Source organism: Passer domesticus, chromosome Z (genome assembly GCF_036417665.1).
Source record: "Passer domesticus isolate bPasDom1 chromosome Z, bPasDom1.hap1, whole genome shotgun sequence".
NCBI lineage: Eukaryota > Metazoa > Chordata > Aves > Passeriformes > Passeridae > Passer > Passer domesticus.
In genome coordinates this window covers 30,065,752-30,078,487 of record NC_087512.1, presented here as the reverse complement: position 1 = coordinate 30,078,487, position 12,736 = coordinate 30,065,752, and the positions used below count along the sequence as shown (strand labels likewise).

The window sequence follows — 12,736 nt, the reverse complement described above, 5'->3', positions numbered from 1 at the left end:
TGGGCGCAGCTTTCTTCAAATATGCTTATCAATGACCTGGATGAAGGGATTTAATGTACCCTCAGTAAATTCATGGACAACACCAAGTAGGATGGGAACATTGATCTGTTGGAGGGCAGGAAGGCGCTGCAGAGGGATCTTGAAAGGCTGGATTAATGGACCACGACCATCCATGAAGCTCAATAAGGTCAAGGGCCAGATCCTGCACTTCAGCCACAACTTCAGACAGCACTACAGGCTGGGAGAAAAGTGGCTGGAAAACTGTCTGGAGGAAAAGAACCTGCGAGTGCTGGTCAACTGCAGCTGAACACAAGCCAGCACATGCCCAGATGGCCAAGAAGGCCAATGATATCCTGCCTGTATAAAGAATGATGTGGCCAGCAGGAGCAGGACACTTATACCTGGCAGTGGTGAGGCCACACCTCAAATCTGTGTTCAGTTCTGAAGCCCTCACTGCAAGAAAGACATTGAGGTGCTGAAAGATGTCCAAAGAAGGGCAATGGAAGGCAAAGGTCTGGAGTGTAAGTCCTATGAAAAGTGGTTGATGGAGCTGAGGATGTTAAGTGAGACTCCTGAAGTAAAGGAGTCTCAGGGAGGACCTCATCACTCTCTACAAGTGCCTGAAAGGAGGGTGTAGCCAGGTGTCGGTCTCTTCTCACAGGCAACTGACAGCAGGACAAGAGGACATGACCTCTAGCTCTGTTAGGGGACATTCAGGTTGGACACCAGGAAGAATGTCTTCATGGAAAGGGTTGTTAAACATTGGAATGGACAGCCCAGGGAGGTCATGGAGTCACCATCCCTGGAGGTGTTCAAGGACAGCTTGACACGGCACCCAATGCTATGGTTTAATTGACAAGGTGGTGTTTGGACAAAGGTTGTACCTAAGTTACTCCATGATTGTGTAACCCATTTGATGTAACATGAAGCTAACTCACTATTTCTTGCATTTGACTTCATAATTTCTTTTTACATATAATTTACAGTTCAGGTTTATCCCAAGATTTGACTGAGAAAATAATTTATTAATTCCTTTTGTACTATCTCTGAGATGAAGAAAAAAATAGGCTTTTTTTTTCCATAGGAAGGACCCTAATCTTCAAAAATCCTTCATCTATGCTACTATGTTATGCTGGTATTATTGAAGAACTATGTGATCTGATTCAGACTTTAGTGGATTTTCTTTGACATAGGCTGCTGTTTTTAGCAGAAATGAGTAATCATTCCTCTTGACCAAGTCAAATGCTTTCTTTACTTTACCTTAACCCCCTATTCCTAAAATAGTTTGAAAAATGTGTTACTTTTATTTCAATACATTTATTGCAAAAGGGCTAAATGCAGGAGTATTAGCACATAAAAAATGGTTCATATGCCATCCATTTACCATTATTAATATAAAAGAATTTTTATATAGTTTTCCCAGATGCAGGTGTTCACATATTATTCCAAACCATTTCATTTAAATGAGTGAATTCAATTTATATCAATTATCAAGTATCAATTTATCCAACAGTTGTGCAACTAAATCCAAATGAAGGTGCTCTTCTAAATGCTGATATAAATTACTATGCTTCTGTAGCTTGTTTTCTTTGTTTTTCTAAATGGCCAACACTAGGTTGTGTTTGAGAACTCACATAGAGAACCTAAAATGTGAAGAATTGCGATAGAAGAAAATGTAAGTACAAATCTGTAAATGCCTGGAATTCCTTTTACAAATATAATGTTAATAAACTCTATAACACTTCAGAAGAGCAGTATTTTTATTTAGAGTAAACATATTTGACAAAAAAAAATACATTCTTGCTTTTATCCACATATGTAATCCAGCAAAGCCCTAAAATGCAAATGGGCTTTGCATTCTTCTTTTTGGAGAAAATTCATCAGCCTGCCAATTCTTTCAATAAAGCAATATAATACCAAAGGACAGGGCAAATTTTTTACTGTTTCATTTTATCGACTAGTAACTTTTTTTCCCAATTCCAGTTTCTTGATAGGCTTTAAAAATAATTATTATCATTAGCAGAAGAAGGAGGAGTTTAAGAAACCCATATGAAGAGATTGACAAAAATGAGTGCTCTCTGAGGATGTCCTTCACCCATTCTGAAAATTTTCAGTTTTCTGTATAAGGGCAATAAGAAAGGTTTTCTGGACTGCTGGCAGGGAAAATATATGCTTATATGCAATTTTTTATTCTTGGACATCCTCATTCTTTATTAAATAATCAAACTTCTGCCATTCTAGCATCATTAACTGCCCACTTTTTGTGCCAGTGCCATTTGTCAGAGCCTGGGCTCCCTAACAACATGTCACTTTCTCCCAGGATGGAAGAGCATGGATGTAAACAAATATAATGTTCTGTGACTTTCTGGAGCATTACAGTCAAAGATAAATGCTTACATGCTGTACTCAGGAAATGATGTGTCAACAATGCAGTGTGATTAACCTATTTGGACAAACCAAGAAGTGGAGTTCATACAGTTCAATACATGGTTTACTGTTGGATTGACAGCACTGCATGGAGATGCTGTTTGTACTCTTTGATGAGCACTCTCATAAACAAAATCTTAATCCCAAAGAACAAGCTATGTAATGTGAAACAAAGAGACCATAAGCTATCACTGCGAACAGAAGGCATGAAGGAAAAAGTGTGGCAAGAGAAAATCTGAATAGTTCTGTATAATTTTGATAGAGTTTGAATGAGTTTATTTTCTTTAAATAAATTTTAAAAGAAATTTAATCTCTTTGGGACTGAGCTCACTTAGTAAGATTAGCAACTGATTCCTTGCAGACCATGAAACTATGACATATATTTGCAAAATGTCATCTGGAATGGTTTGCCACAGGAACTGGTATTCTTTGTATTCCAGGAGAGAGAAAAGGAAACTATTATGTACTGAAGCATAGAGATGTGATGCCATTGGATTCTCAGGGGCTTGCCACCATGGACCTGAAGGGAAAAGCAAAAAAAAAATTGATTAAACAGAAAGATTATAGTTGTGAAGGGCGTTGAAGGTGCAAATGAGACATTTGCATATGATGCTACAGAAAATGAGGAGATAATAAAGACATTCAGACAGGAATAATATAGAGTGACAAGCAAAAGGGATGTTCTTAGGTGATGCATTTTGAAGGGATTGAAAAGTTCCAACTTGCATAATGACATGTTAGTGATGAGCACTTTGAAGGTCAAAGCAACATTTTTATCTGTGAACCTTCTGATGCCCATGAATTATCTTCAAACCAACAAATTCACCAGGGTTAAAATAAATTTTCTCAAGGTCAGCACACTCTGCAAATAGAATAACATACGGACTTCTTTGACTAATATGATCCCAAATTAGCACATTATGCAATCTATAAGAGACTGCATACTTAATGCACTAGAGGGAAAAACAGATTTTGTTTTTACATGATTAAATAAAGTCAAAATAAAACTGCTTTAGAGGAGTAAATAAATGATTCATTACTTTGTGTCTGTGATTTGTCAAAAGGCCAGGGCGATAATGACTTTGGATCTTCCTGCAAGGACCATCACTGTTTTTGGCAGCTATCATGTTCAGAGCTCGGCTTTGTTTCAGTGGATACATGTGATGGCTGTATTTGTGTGTAGTGCAGCCCTGTAGGAGTAAATCTAATGCACAGAACAGCAGCTGAAGAGGATTCAATGCCCATGCAACAAGTATACCAGGAGAATTTATTTCAGGCTCGCTGCTGCCTGATTCAGTGTTTCCATTGTCCACCAGCAACTTGAACAGATTGGGTGTGCTCCTGAACCACCACTTCTGTTTTAGCCATGCCTGAAAGAAACCCCATTTGTATCCTTTATAACAGCTTGATGATGTGAACCAGAACACTGAGTGATTCAGAGATCTGAGTCAAAATGCACCCAAGGTTTTTACAAAAGTGAGGTGGATCTGGCCCTTATATCCTGACAGAAGCTGTATTCCTTTCCCTATAGCTCCTACAACTTGCAAAATCTGGATAGCATCATAGGCCATCTATCAAAAGGTCTCTAGACACAAGCTGTAGGCAGATCTCCTTGTTCCTTTAGAATATGTTATTATTAATGCTAATTTCACCATTCCTGCACACACTTGATGAAATTATTAAGAGAACCTTAGAGATGCTAGCCAGGAAACACATTTTGGAAATAATTTCAATTGTCTGGAGATAAGCAGGAGCATGATAGAAAGCATCACGCTACCAGAACTGGAAATCTGAGTGAAAAAGATTAAGCAACAAATAATTCTTTTTAAATAGAGAATGGTAAGTGAATGGAATAGTAAGAACACAATTTCAATTTTGTCAGGAAAGGCAAAGGGGTGAGAAGGAGAAGAGTGTGACTCTCTTTTGGCCAGGGCTGGAGAAAGGACAGAGGACAGGGCTAGGGTCCCCACTTTGAAGAAATGTTGTAATGCCCACACCACCAATGGTGCCAGCATCCTCCACCACAGTGAGCCAGCAGACCAGCAGCACAATTCATGGCTCAAATTAAATAGATTCCCAGGTTTTTGCTTTGTCCTTGTTCCCCACGGTTTGCCATATCTGGGGAGATCACGAAACCCTGTAAACTCGTTTGTCACATTATTTCTTTTTGTTCTCTCTCAGCCCATGTCCAGCATCAGGGCCCTCTGCAGTCCTAGTTTTGCTATAGGGGGGCCCAGGTCATATCTTGCTGTTGTTGGTTAAGCCATTTCTCTCTCTTGTAAAATTTTCTTTTCATTGCTGTGTTTATTACTATTTTCAGTAGTAAATTGTCACTCTATTATATATTATAGATCTGAGATTTTTTGGGTTTCTCTTCCACTATCGAAAGGGAATGGTTTGAGCGGTTTTAAGTTTCCCACTGAGTTTTAACAACCATCACATGAGCCAACGCGTGTGTGTGCTCACTGCCCAGAATGAAAACTGCATGCTGGATTGCACCAAAAGAAATGTGTCCAGACAGCCAACAGAGATGATTCTGGTGATCTGCTCTGTCCTTTGAGTCCTCACCTTGAGTGCTGCATCCAGCTCTGGGGTCCTAAGCACTAGAAAGATGCAGACCTCTTGGGACAGGTCCAGAAGAAGGCCATGAGGATGATCAGAGGCTGGACCATCTCTGGTCTCCCAGAGGCTGGGAGAGCTGGGGTTGTACAGCCTAGAGAAGAGAAGGCTTTGAGGGAGACTTTAAGCAGCCTTCTGGTACCTAAACATGGCATAGAAGAAAGAGGGAGAGTGACCCTTTTACAAAGATTGATGGTGATACAACAAGGAGGAAGAGTTTTAAACTAAAACTTAGAGGTTTACATTACATGTCAACAAGAAATTCTTCACTCAGAGTGTGATGAGACACTGGAATAGGTTGTCCCAGGAAGCAGTGAATGTCCCATCACTGTAAGTGTCCAAGGTCAGGTTGAATAGGGCCCTGAGCAACTTGGACTAATGGAAGGTATCCCTGCCCAGGGTATGAATATTGGACTAGGTTACCTTCAAGCTCCTTTCCAATACAGGCTATTCTTTGATCCAATGATGATTCATGGATTTTCTTTAGTCTGACTTAAAATTTGTATAAATTATAGTTCTGAGATTATGTACTTTTCCTTTATATATTCATATACACTTTCATTAAAAATATTATGATCATTTATTTTAATGATATTATTAAACCAGACTTATTGTTGCTTTTCTTTCTCTGACAGCCTTTAGTTTTCTCTTGGCACAATATCACATTATCCCTTCACTGCACAGTCTGTGATAAATACTGAAGATTCAAATAAAACAGAATAGGATATCAGAAATAAAAAAGTAGATTTTACTTTAATCTTCCACTTGTAATCCTGCTCTTTCCACCTTCCATTTTATCATCTCCTTGCTATTCAGCTATTCTGTCTCTGGTTTTCTCTCAGCCCTGTTAATAATCTTCAGCTCATCTCTCTCCTTTACACAGCACTGCTTTTTATTTCCTTAGTATTACTTGATCCCAGTGTAGTAATAAAGCTCATCTAGGCTGATGAATTAAAGCATTAGTACATCTGACTGATGTTTACTCTCAAATAAAGTTATTTCTCTCATGCCCTTGTCACCACACCCTCTGCTTTTCCACTTAAATGAGGCTTAGCTTGGTAGGGTTCTGCCCCTTCTCTGCAAATATAAACTGGTAGTTTAAAGATATTCACAGCCTCAGAGTTTTAAAGTTTTAATTTAGCTTTTATTAGGTGCTGGGCAGCATAGTGCCAGACTGTGTACACAGTTAAACAACAAGAGCTCTCTCAGGGGAGTATATTGTTGCAAGCTTCGACATCTATATGCAAATTAAACTTTCCGTATTTGCTATCAGTTACAACAGAAATTTTCCACACAGGCAAACCATTTTTTCTCTATCTAAAAAAATGACAAGCCCTAAAGACAATACTCTGATCTCACTGGATGCAAAAATTAGAGAAAATAAAATTGGGTTTTGTGATATTTTTAAGAGGCAGTCTATCCTAAAGCAGAGTTGTACTACAGTTGCATGATATTGCTGGAAAAAGAAGGGAGAATGATGAAGTCCTGCATCAGCATTGAAAGGAAATTATATTAAAAAAACTCTTGCTATTTATTATGGGGAGAATGAATCCTATACAAAGAAAGTTTCCATAAAATTTCTTAGGACTCCAAAATGCATCAGATACCCTCCTCTAAAGGCTGTCCTAAACAGTTTTTTGTCGATCTTGTGGATTTCTGGAACTGAATCCCAGCAAAGGCCACCCACGCTAAACAATGCTTACTTGACTGTTTTCCCTTGGAGGTCTGGCAGATAAGCTGTATTGTAGAGCTTTGGGGGAAGTGCCCTCCTCAGCTGCTTCAGAAAAGGTAAGTTCAGTTCCAAATAAATAATAGTAGATAATAATAAAAAGGTAAGTTCTGTTTCAAATAAATAGTGTTTGATTTCCATGCCACAAGTGACCTGTACAAATTGACATCTCAGACCTCTGTGAAAGCTATCCACATTACTCCCACTGTATGGGGGTACTGCAATATGGAATAGGCATTGGTCTGTCATACACCATATTTAGAAGTGCTTTTGTATTTTTCTTTGTGTTTCCCTGTTTTGACAGCGATTCTCATTTATGTTGTTCTTTTTTCTAGCTCTGTCCAATTTATGCAACAGAATAGTCACATTTTGTAAAATGTAATCACCCTTTTCATGTGGGGCAATGATGCACAAAAATAATTTTAATGATAAATAGATACCAATTATGAACAATGACTCACCAGCAGTTTAAGAAGAAAGTGGTTTCAGTGCTTAAATTCATAGAGAAGCAGTGCCTCTAAATACTTTGTTCCTGAGGACCACACCAATGTTTATTTATTGTACTGAGCAATGTCATAGCATTTTCTCTTAAAGTGAAAAAAAGCTAATGTCTGTCTTACCCATCTTCTGCTTCTGCCCATGTCTCTGCAGATATTGTATCCAGTGGTGTGTTTCACAGCTTGCTGTGAGCAGGGTGTCACCTTGCAATTGGCTCAGAAAAGGAGGGGAGATAGGGGACATAGGAAAAGTATGCAAACATAAAATTTCAGAACTTGAAGATTTTGAGAGATAAGGAGGTTGTTTGTGGAATGGGCCAGGAAGTGGATGCAAACATGCCCACTTTACTGACCAGGAGCTGTGAGCTCAGATTCTCTGATGTGGGAGGATGTTGGGTTAGTAATCACAGGCATATGGATACTTATTGTTCCAGCTTACTTTTAGGACATCTACTTTATCCATGGCTACAAAATGATCCTGCAAGACACAGGTTAGACACGTGGCAGGGAGGTGTGCTCTTGGAGTGATGCTGCAGGATTGAGCCAGGCAGTGCACATATAGAATGTATTTGGGTTAGAATGTGGGCTCAGACATTCATTCAAAAAAATACAGACCTGCCATTTGTTGTGTTGGCTCCTAAAAGGAAATGTCCCACTTTGACAGAGAAATGTTTTGACTAAAAGAGGTCTATATATAATCCTGTTAACATAAAATGCAACTCTGAACTGCCCTGGCTCTGGCTACAGGCATGCAAAGTTGTATCCAAAGTTTTCCAGTGTTTGAGGGTTGTAGAGTGCATGAATTTGAGTTCATCCATCATCAATGAAAAAAATTATATAGCCATAATGTTTAGCAGCAGATAAAGTCTGAAGCTACATCTTGTGGCTATATCCCTGGGAAGCTTTTGTTTGCTCTGCATGGTGTGTGATTGACACTGAGCATTATTTCTAAATGAGTCTTTCCTTTCAAAGAGATCTGTGCATTCTAACTGATAGTTGCCCTCAGACTGTATTAGAATGTAGCTAATTATATGACATTTTATACTTCAAGACAGGTTTTGGTAAGTCCCTGAACCCACTGCTAGCCTGCTGAGAACAGTCTGCTCTACTTATACATGACATGCGCTTAGAAACGTCCCCATTCATTGGGCAGTTCTTTCCTTGAAAATCTTTGAAGGATCCATTTTCCCAAGCATCTATGATCACATTATTGAGTATAAGACTTAAAAACCTCTTGTAAATATTCATTTACCCAGTTTAGTTGAGGAATAGTGCTACTGAATTCTGTGCAAATCATGTTGCTTCCCTATGTGAGTCCACTCTTATCCTGCTGTCCATTTTTGCTGTCCAAATGGGAAGCCCATTTAAATTGGCCATGGTGTAATGACTTTGAAGATGTATGTGCACTTCATACTTTACAGTGTTTGTTTGTGAAATATACATACACTGTGTCATACGTAAAGCCCTCACTGTAGTGCATCTTGGGACGAGAAGGTGAAGTGACATTCACAGTTTTAACTGTGAACAGATTGTTGGCTAAGGAGTGCTAGAACTTGGAACATTTTCATCTGCACTTACACAGGGAGAAAAAGGAGCAACAGTGTTTTGGGTGCAGAATAAGGTCTGAAGATGCAGCCTTCTGCCAAGCATGGGGACAAGAACAGTCCAGGTAATTAACAAAGGCAATTGGTGAAAATGTCCTGCTCTTCTGACAGAGACATTTTTTCAATTGTTCAAACAATACATGAAGAAGAATGTGCAAATCACGATTGTCTAAAAATCCTTGTACCCAACAGACAGAAGAAATAACAGTGTGCAGTGAATCTGAGGAAAAGGGTGATATCAAAACCTAACAACTTACTTCAGATCTGTGTATTTTGTGTAAAAGTCTGTTCACATTGCATTCTTCAGATGGCAAGCATCTGAGAGAGAGTGCACACAGAGGGAGGGCTGTAGAAGTGTCTAAGCACTGATGCAGTCTGCCCAGGATGTTCATAATTGTTTTACAGAGCAGCTGAGACTAGGGAGCATACCCAAGAAGTAAAAAAAAAAAGAGAACATCCATGCAGAAAAAAATATTTTTCTTTTGCTCACAGGTACCAAAGATTAAAACCTAAGTGCGGGAGCAATGAAAGTCAGCCTCAGAGACTTTAATCAGAGTTGCAAAGGGCTCTGTCATGTCATGTTTGGGTAAGGCTGAACTCTGATGCCCTGATTTCAGTCAGAGGTTTGCAAAATACAAATGATGGATAGTGTGAGAGTCTCCTGGAGCAGCTGGTGACTGTCAGAAAGCCATGGATTACACAACTACTACTATATTTGTTTCCAGAGCAACATCTGGAAAATGGGTGCCCAGGCAATAGAGTAGGTAGAACAAGTGGATACAATGCCTCATTCGGAGAATGGTTTTTCTGTTACACAATTCAAATTTAAATGCAAACTCTAAATTTAAATCCTACTGGCAGAAACAAAAAGAAGCACCTCTTCAGCAGAGCTGGGAGATATTTTTATCCTTATTTTCTGAGAAAGCATGATAACTCTTTTTTTCACTACTTTTTCCCCTGCCATTTTTCCTTGGTGTTTTGTGAGATTATGTTGATTTCATGTTGTGGTAACACTGGGCATCAGGCACTTGCACAGCTGGACACCCTCTCCCCTCTATCATCTTTATTCTAGTTCACAACAATATACAGGAGAAGTATTCTGTGCATAAGTTCAAGGCAGAATTATCTTTTTTTTTCTTGAGCACCACAGGTAGGAAACTCTATCAGGGGGAGGTAATCTGGCAAAAAAGCAAATGCTGTCTTCTACCAAGGCAGGTTGCTGGTTGAGTGCACAAAAGTGAATACTGAGAGGGAGAAAGGAGTATTTCCATCATGTTTTTCTCCTTTAAGACAGTTGGGTCTGATTCATAAGTTCTGCTACGCTTCTGGAGATGTCAATCCAACAGCATGGGGATGGGGAAGGGGCACCCCAGGAAATCAAAGCAAACTCAATTATCTATCTGCTGACAATGACAAAAGCATTTCATTCCTCAGCTTTTCACAGAATGTGAGGGGGGAAAGATTAAAAGCGTGAACATTTTTAATGAGTGCAATTATTGAATCATCAGTCACACAGTCCATCTGCTTCAGAGTGTTCCAGTGACTAGAGAAAGACTAAAATACTGCATTGCCTTTTTGTATTCATATAATCATATAAATATTCTTTAAGGAAAAGCTAATCATATTCATATATCATGGCCATCATTTCAAATAACTTGCTGTTCCCCTTTCAATCACTTCACTTTATTAATAACTAATTTTGAGTTTTGACACCATGATGGTGGAAATATCTTTGCAGATGCATGGCTAACAGCTAATCCCTTGACATTAAATACAGAATCATGTAATATTCAATTTGAGAGATAAACTAATGTAAAATTTATCTCAAAGGTCCCATTTAGTCTGGAGGTTAGTGAGCAGAATAAACTTCCCACTGCAGTAAGGAAAAAATTAGAGGCTGTGTTGGATTTAAAATTCCTTTCTTACAGTGCTATCAATCCAGTTGGTACACACATCTGAGTATGAAAGCATGTCAGGAAAGAGCCAAAACTTATTCAATAGAATATGAAAGCCTTTGCAAATAGTCAGGACAGATAGAGGAGGAAAGGTTCAGATAAATGCCTGAACCTGAGAAACAGCGACAGAACTATAAATCTGTTTTGGCTGTGGTATCCTAAAATCTATCCCAGAATGGCAGGGAAAGTAGAGATTTGGATCTGAAACTACTAGGAGGCTTTGCTATGTGCTAACTTATTATTATGTTGGGATTTGTGCTACAAGCATGTGGTGGAATAAAAAGGATGATTTTGTGCAAGGAATGTTTTCTGGAATTGCAAATAAATGCCACATTCTGCAGAGATGTCCTTTGTCTACCTCTTTTCAGCTTTCCTCTACAATACCCAGCTGAGAATTGCCCAGATACAGTAATGTGCACAACTATGAGACATATTATTTGAGAAATCTCTGACTTTGCCACAGGCATCAACATCAGAAGATTCTAAGGTCTGAACTCTAAAAAAAACTTACTTCATATGGGGTGTTGAAAACAATATACAGTAGATTTTTTTGGATAGCACAACATAACAAAATAACACTTCTTGCTCCCTTCATGAATCTGGAAATACCCTTTTTTGTAACACAGCACAGTCTGAAAACAAAGTTTAATCTCAAAGTTTGAAAGTCACAGCAACTGATGCAAATTATTTGGGCCAATAAATTAGACATTTTGAATGATACCTTGCGTCTAGTATAACATAAATACCAGTATTTGAGCTAAATCCAAGAGGATTTTTTGAGTGGTGCTGAAATCTCATTATGCTTTTTCTGGTGCGATAAGGTGAGATATTATTTTAATTTTTATATTTTATATTATTAAGTTATACTCACTCCATGAAATAATTATTCATTATATTTCCAGATAAAAAACTTATCTAATCAGCCAAGATCAAAGAAACAAACAATGGGCCATAATGTAGTCATGGTTGTGCCTAATCATTATGCTACTTCCTTTTCACTTTTCTTCCAGTTATAGTTTAGCCAGAGTCACAGCAACAATTTTTGCTATCAGATTTTAAAAAAATATTAAATAAATAAGGAAGCCCTGAATTGGCAATTTGTTCTCTTTGTAGGAATGAATTAGATACTGGATTACTTTTCCTTTCAGTTTTAAATATAGGGACTCACTGAACTACATCTCTGTGAAGAAGTACAGCTCCATGTTCACAGTTCCGTGCTTTAGTAATTTAAAAGCAATCAGTAATCTCTTGCATCTCTAAGAATATAATCAGTGACATGTAAGAGATTATTGTTAGAATCCAGTGACTGGTGCTAGATTGGGCATTTTTTTTGTTTGGTTTTTTTTTTGTTTGTTTTGTTGGGGTTTTTTTAATCCATCCCCTCAATTTTGACAGTTCTGCTTAATGACTGACAGTAAATGGGGTTTGTGCAGTGTCAGGTGTTCAGGAAAGGGCTCTGGCAAGGAAGATTTGGCTTATCACATTGCAAATGAACATCCTGATCCAGCAGACATTCAGAACAGTAAAAACCATTGCAACTTATTCCTTTCATTTCAGTGAGAGCTCTCACTCGCATACATGTTAAATTTCTAAAGTGCCAACCTTCCTCCCATAGTTGCCTAAGAGCTGCCTATCAGAAAGCAAGGATAGAAGTAATTTAATGCTTCTTTGTATATTAATAAATTAATCCTTGCAACAATAATTATTATTTTATACTTGCATCCTACCCACAGATTAGTTAAATGCCTCACCAAAAAAAGCATAGAGATTTTACCCTCAATAAGCTTGAACTCTGGAACACAGATGCAGAAAGAAATAAAGGAAAGAATAAAGAGATAGAACACAGTGACACATAATAGTCTCTGACAAAACAAAAACGAAATGGTAAACCTTGATTTAACTGTT

At 38.2% G+C, this 12,736-nt stretch overlaps 1 long non-coding RNA gene across 2 annotated transcripts in view; it reads right to left on the bottom strand.

Annotated features, from left to right (window-relative positions):
• Positions 1–1,805: 1,805 nt before the first annotated feature.
• LOC135291104 (uncharacterized) overlaps positions 1,806–12,736 on the bottom strand; it is a 30,459-nt gene continuing 19,528 nt past the window's right edge. The window contains exons 3-4 of one of the 2 annotated variants that reach the window (XR_010353968.1): positions 4,996–5,188; positions 1,806–2,947 (exon numbers count right to left, since the gene is read on the bottom strand). This is a non-coding gene — a long non-coding RNA (uncharacterized LOC135291104). The remainder of the gene's footprint in view (positions 2,948–4,995; positions 5,189–12,736) is intronic. The other variant, XR_010353969.1, reaches the window with a different exon arrangement.